At 34.3% G+C, this 7,295-nt stretch overlaps 1 long non-coding RNA gene across 4 annotated transcripts; it reads left to right on the top strand.

The window, feature by feature from the left end:
- The first annotated feature begins 1,053 nt into the window (after positions 1 to 1,053).
- LOC21386873 lies at positions 1,054 to 4,290 on the top strand. Of its 4 annotated transcripts, XR_002902203.1 has the most exons (5): positions 1,054 to 1,213; positions 1,345 to 1,551; positions 1,649 to 3,131; positions 3,691 to 3,827; positions 3,977 to 4,289. It is a non-coding gene; the product is annotated as an uncharacterized LOC21386873 (long non-coding RNA). The 4 variants fall into 4 exon arrangements; XR_002902205.1 differs by having other exon boundaries at positions 3,706 to 4,290; XR_002902202.1 differs by having other exon boundaries at positions 3,691 to 4,290.
- The last annotated feature ends 3,005 nt before the right edge of the window (positions 4,291 to 7,295 follow it).

Below are 7,295 nucleotides of genomic sequence, written 5' to 3'. Positions count from 1 at the left end.
AAGTGACGAAAATCGCTATGTGTCACTTATTTAGTGAGAATTAAAAGATTAAGTAATTTTCTGATTGAACTTCTTAGTTTTCCCAGCACAGGCGATTTTCTCCTTATGATCCCTCCCCAAAAACAATTGAAGATGTGAGTATTCAAGCATTGGTTTACGAGTTGAATTTGAGAAGCAAACATTATATCCTCTATATGCTGCTCGAGATCCTCTGCTCCTCAAATTGGGTTGTCAGAGTCTTCCACACAAAGGAAAAGAAACTCCAATCCAATTCTCTAAAAACAACATAAAACCAAGCAATCCTATTTGTCTTTGTTTTTAGCAATCCTATGAAGGGCAGTGGCAATGTTCAAGGGAGTGAGCGGTGAGGGGCTCAAGCCTTTCCCTACGACCATAATGGTGTGGGAAACGAGCTCCAATACTTGTTCAGGAGTTTATGCTTCTATGATTGCTTTGTTGAGGTTGATCTCTTCTCTACGATTTGTCGGCTCCGCGGCACCGGAGAGTTGGAATTGCGAAATCTTGTGAACCAGCTCCTCCATGGTCTTCTCTTTCTTTTGTTCAAACATTTTGGAGAGCATTTTTTTTTAGAGCAAATGTACGGATGAGGTGAGAGAGTGAGAATAAGAAGAAAAAGAGAGAAAACGTTAAATAAGTGACACGCGGTGATGATTTTTGTCAATTCATTATAACAAGAGAATAAAATTTATTAAGAGAATAAAATTCAGGTGGAACAATGTTATTTTTTAAAATTTAAGAAAAAAAGTATTAAAATAGTCAGAAGAAATTTTAAAATTAATTCAAAAATCAATTGAGAGAACCTTCGCTGAATAATCTCACCCGCAAATAATAATAAATAAATAAGATAATAACCAAATAAAAGCACCGACTCCCTTTAAAAAAAATAAAAATAAAAAAAAGCATCGACACTATTTTATTCGCGCAAATCAGACCGTAGATTATTAGGCCCTTAACTCTAGCCGTTGGATTACATCCAATGCAGTATATAAGCATATCCCTTCCTCAAAACCCTAGTTTTCTCGTTGTCCCCGCCTTTCCTCTAGCAATTGGGTTTCTTTTTCCACGTTGTTTCTCTGAAATCTTCATCAGATGTAGGAAGTTTCTGTTAGATTGGATCCGTTGTATTGAAGATCGATCGTCGTTCTTCGCAGCGCTGCGTATCCGAGATGTTTTTCTTGGCGTATGGATCAAGGTATCGTTATATCAATCCCTTTTCTGGATCGCTGAGAGTTTCTGCAGGATCCAGTATTTCTCGATTATTGTTTTTTAATTTTCTGTGGGATCTGACCTTTCTTTCGCATCCTTTCAAATTATGTATTCCAGATCGACCGTTTCGTCGTAGATCTGCGTATCGATACAGTGATTGATGATCCGGATCCAGAATCCGCAGATCTATGGAGGTCTTCCATCGGTTTTCTATTCTTGCATGTTTTATGGAGTTTGATTGACAAAGATACTGTTAATCGTAGGAAAGGCGAGAGATCGTCGTTAAGATGCTCAAGATTCATAGAATTACGAGTACCTCGTAAGGTATTGAAGCAATCTCTTTAGGAGTTCGATCATCTCCTTTATTATTCTCCAATTGTTTTTTTTTCCTAATTTTTGTTTCTTATCTTTTGCGGTTCAGATTCTCAGACCATAGATTTAGTGGAGAAAGAGCAGAATCCATTGATCTATGTGCTGATGTGCTTCCTCTGCTTGTTGCGTATCTGGCGAAGGTAGTTTTTGGAAGCAAAGGTGGTATATCGGACATGTGATTTTAGGCCAAAAGGCCTAAAGGTTTTGGTACATTACTCGATGGTTTTGTGTATTGTTCTGCTTTATTTCTGTATCATAATTTGTTAGATTGATTAGGATGGAGGAAAGCGAAATCTGCGGAGGTATATATTCCCATTATATACTGCTGTTTATAATAGACCTTTGCCATGACGGGCGCGCTTGCATGGCAGGTCAAAAATGCTAATAAAATTTATATTTTTTTGGGTTGTTTGGGGGGGGAGATGGCACGGGGTTTATTTTTATTTTTTTCTTTTGCCCGGCTCTCCCCCCAACGTGTGTGTGCGTGCTCTCTCTCTCTCTCTCTCTCTCTCTCTCCGTTTCAATCTTTTTTTCGTATTTTCTCTTCGTGGTGATGAATTTCCCAACGAACAATCAATACGAGCACGTAAAGACGTAAGTGTTCTTCAGCTTTTGAGTCAAATTGGTTATTCAGCGAGCATCAGTTTCTGATACAAATTTATTTATCAGCGACATCAGCGGGAAAATGAAGAGGTACAATTTCTAATGCCTTTAGTTTGTGCACTATTTCAATTCTTTGTGCACTAAATTTCCTACCCGGCAAAATACATCATAAATATTTTCGTCACCGTTTACGTTTAAGAATATTTTACTTTATGATTAAAAGCTATTTGCCCTATATAATTTCGTCTCGGTTAGACGTCACACTTTCCTGTTTATACAAGCGTCTATATTTGTAGCTAAGAAATAAAAAACCGTCAAACCGCCCAGTTCAATTTGCCCATATAATATGACAGTCACATGCGTAAGATTTATTTGATTTATGCACTTTTACTACAGTTCACAATGAGTTGAAGTCAATGAAACACGAAATCCGCGTTTGAATTGGCACGAGTACTGTGTTGTACTGCTGTGTTACCTTGAATCTCCAAAGTTAATCACTGTTATGTTTCCTATAAATAACCATCAAATAGAATCATGAGCGTCGGACACTCTCCAATATGCTTGTGCTTTATTTGCTCGACAGAATTTTTGGAAATTTTATATTGAATGGGTTTCGGATGTTGTTTTCTTGATGTTAGATGTACATTTTCTCGTTCGAAAATGTCACTGTATGGTATTGTTGGATTCCGTATTTTGTGGCTACGGAAGCATTTGTTGCACGACCACTTGGTTATGGACTAATATATGAAGGACTTTGTATTTTCCTGAAGTGTAATTCTTCTCTGTTACCAATATGGCCCTGTTACTTAGGAGATTTTATTTCAAAGAGACTATATACGAGGCAAGGGATGGGTATCAATATGTAATGTAATGACTACTGTGGGAGTTGCTGTCGAAAGTCTTAAAACTTGCTCTCCGAGGACATCTTTGTAAGTTATTTTCTTAGTTGGATTTTTGTTTCACCTCCGTTGCAGATCATGTGTTCTATTTGCAAGCTTAGCTATTATGTAATTATACCGTTCATGGCTGTTTCTTTTTTTTTTTTTTTTTTTAGTTGAGCATGAGTTGTAAAATGTTTATTTTTGCATCTGTCGTACATTGTTTAAATTTTTTATCTTGTTTTTACAGAGTAACAAATCATATATAATTAGAAACGAGTGTTTTGCGAGCCCTGTATAATATCGTCACGAGGAAAGACAACAAGTTTATATGTTATAACTTATGTATGTTTAACAATAGCCAACTCCATTATGCTAGAAGTAATCACAATGAAACACTTGGGAAGTAAATAGGACGTCCTCACTTAACTTCACGGTGCTCGGGACTGTGCTTTTGCACTTGTGTAGGCTGATTTATATCACCTGGTTTACGCACTTCAGTAATAGGTAGTGTTTAGACATCTGTTTTCGCATTAGCACAGTGCCATCAATTCATACATTTGCACGTTGCTCAAAAGTGCTTTTTTCCATGTATGCGGTTGATTTGTAGCGCCATTGATGTCAGTAATTAGGATATTGCTTGGAGAACTTCTATCCCCAACACTCAGATTCAACTCTGGAATGCAAAGGGACCCATCTTCCCCAGTGTTTCCTTGCATTGTTCGGGTGATTGTTTTTTTAAGCACGGTAATGTATGGGCATTCTTCTATAGTATAAGAATGTGATGCGATGTTCAAATTTATTACAAATAAAAGCCTTGATTAACATCAATATGAAATTTTATATCATTGTTGTTTTTAAATGGGAACCTAATTAAAAATTAATTACATCTGAAGTGGTAGTAAAGGATGCTGAAGCCACGGCGATGCGTGGTCCGCTGTAAGTTGCAGAGTTAAAAGAGAACAACTTTTTTTCCCCCTTAAAAAATGCTTAATTCGCAACTCTTCTTATTTGGGTTTTTTGGAGAATATTGTATAGAGCTCTCCCATTCATTCGGTAAGAACCCCGTTACTCACAAACCCACTACTTTGTAAGTGATGAGGTTTTATTCTGGGATAAATACCATTTCTGTATTTTATATGGCTTTTTGTTTTTTATAATTGCCGTTGTTTTCATTGTTCAACACGCGTGCGTTTAACATAATTAAAGTGGAATTTGTGCGGTTAATTTCATTTGTCTTTGTTATTTCAACATGCTCTTGAATTTTGAAATGGGGTTGCTTAATCCCTTGAATTTTAAAATGGATTCATTTTACCCTTTGGAGTGTGTACCTTAATTTAAAATGCTCTTTGTATTTATAAAATTATCAAATTGATGATGTCTTTTATTATTATTATTATATAAGTGCTCCAGACTATTGATTTTAAGTTGACTTGTTTCTTAAATTAGTATTATTGTGTTAATTTACTCAAACTTCTTAGATTTAAGAGATCAAGGGGCAAGACGATAGTTAAGGGGCATATACGTAAAACAACTGTTAGGCTGTATTGGGTTCTCAAGGGGTGCAATGAATTCTTTTTAAAGTTTAATAGCACCTATAAATAAGGTATAAGGTTATGGGGTATTTATGGAATTAATTCAATTTGCGATTTAGCGTGACGGGTCTAACCCAAAATAAAAGTAGCGTCGCACAATGTGTCATTTGTTTTTATAAACGTATTTTAATTTTTCCTTGTAAGCGGTTTTTATTTTTTACGTCTTGCTTTCGACATGGTTGTGATTTTTTTACGTATTTTAATTCGACACTTTCTAATTTTGTATGCGGAATTATCTAGTCGTTCTTTTGTGTTTTGATGACAACCTGTGACATTGCTTTCGACCGTCTTACGAATCACAGTTGATTGCAAACAAATCCTTTGTCTACGATTATGGTAATAAACTACCAAGACAAGAATAATGTGTATGGATCCATCAGCTCTAATTAGGAAGGAGCGCCCAAACCATCATGTTTGGGAGGTTGGTGGTTCGAATCCACCTGGGTCCCTGCTAATTGCTATAAGATTCTTGGGCTTCGACAGGACAAGAAGAGCCCACGAGACCCTGTAGTTGCCTTTTGTGTTTTATTTTTTATTTTCCCCTGTTTTGCCTTTTTTCAATTTTTAACACCATGTCTTACAAGATTTGCTTGCTTAGGATTTGCGCCGGATTGCTTGCGTGTTGATTCCAATTCGCGAGTCGCTCATAAACTATTTTCCAATTTAAGTATAGGTGGGCCCCTCTTTCCCGCCACCATTTTCCATTGCTGGATACGTCTAACACAACATTTCAAGTTTTGTCGTTTTCTTTTTGTTGGGAATTTCCTCGTTTACTTTTTTCCTTGTTCTTTCGTCGAACAGGTGGACAATTCACGGGGTTCGGTGGATTGAGAACTTCATTCATTGTTTGCTTTCCCTTGGATCTACTTTGAGTCTTTGACGTAGCCGACCGCATCAGCCTGATGTAAGGTCAGAGCATTTTCAACTTGATCTACGTTCATTAAGAACTGAACTACGACTACATATCGTAGCCGTGGACCAAGAAAAGCAAGCATTTCCACGAACACCCACTGCGTATAGAAGAATAATCATCCTTGACTTTATGCATTGAGAAAGTTTATATTTTGTTTGGAACGGTGTTGATATATATTCTACCATTACACATGTTACAAGAAATTTGGGTGTGTACTTTTTATGGATTTATAAATTTGTTTGTTTGAAGAGTTGGAAAGAATAGTTTTGTCTAACTAATCTTTTAGATTGCAAAACGAAAAATAAGTAAATGTATACAATTTACTACAAAACTACAAAAGATGGTATGTCCAGGTTTTTAACTATTGCTTCTTGTTGGCGTGTGGAAGGCTGGAAGCTATTCCTTAACGTGTTGTCTCATTTTCATTTGTCACGCCCAGATTCTATTTAAAGCCACTGTTACAGAGTCAGAGACAGATCTACATGCATGAATTTACGTCGAAAAGAAAAAAGATGTACATGCACTTATTATTTTATTAATCACATCGTACAATAGATTAAACCATAAAAATCCATTTGGGACGAAAAAAGTTACTGTGTTTATGATACCACTTATGAATGTTAGAAAAACGACAAAGGGGTTGTTCAGCAGCCATTTTTTTGAGTTAAAAACTCAAAAAAAGTAACTCGAGTTATAATTTTATTTAAGTTTATGTTCTTTTAAGTTTAAACTCGAGTTTGAACTCAAGTTTAAACTTGAGTTTGTGACTAAAACTCGAGTTCAAGTTTCTCCTTCAATTCGAGTTTAAATTAATGAACAGTATTTTTTTTATTCTTAAAAGTGGTATAATTTTTTCGTTTTAATTCTGATTGAGATGATTTTTTTTCTATGCGTTGACAACGAAAAGACAAATAAAATTTCACTTATATACCCTATTAAAATTTTCCATCAGCATTGAGTGTTTATTAAAATACTATCTAAATACAAATTTAAGTTTTGACTCACTCAAACACAAAGTCAAAAACATTCTTATCTCAAACCATAACTCAAATATACACAACCAAACACAAACTCAAGTTATAACTTCAACTCAAATTATAACTTAAACTCAACTCAAAATCTACACTCAAATCACCTAACTCAAAAACGGTAAAAGAATAGCCCCAAAAATTTTTGTGTTCATGTTTTTATTAGTTATTACAATCACAACGTGGGAGAGAGGTCGACAAGCTCACTTGCACTTAGTTTGGTATTGCTTTTCTCTCATAAAATCAGTTTCTGTTTGTAACAGAAGTTGATTTTAGTATTTAGTAAATCTCTTTAAAAACATTTTTAAAGAATTTTTTAAGAATCTACAGTCAAAATCAGAAGCAGCTTAAATATAATTTTAGCTTTTAGATTGTGTGAGAATCAACATAATATAATTAATGAAACTTTCATAATGAAATTTTAAATTTACAATCTTCTCGATCTAAAATTCAAACTCGTAATATAATATAATATAATAGTAATATTGTAACCAATAATAATATCATAATTATATTAATAACTCTAATATTATTATTTTATCATATAATCTGATATTATTATAATTATTTTAATAATATGATATTATAATTATAATATGATATTGTAATTATTATTTTATAATATATTATATATTATATTGTATTGATATAATTGTATTTATTATATTAATAATATTAC

This window comes from Morus notabilis, unplaced genomic scaffold (assembly GCF_000414095.1).
Source record: "Morus notabilis unplaced genomic scaffold, ASM41409v2 Scaffold1684, whole genome shotgun sequence".
Lineage (NCBI taxonomy): Eukaryota > Viridiplantae > Streptophyta > Magnoliopsida > Rosales > Moraceae > Morus > Morus notabilis.
The sequence above is the reverse complement of the archived record's forward strand: the minus strand, read 5'-3'. Positions and strand labels throughout refer to the sequence as shown.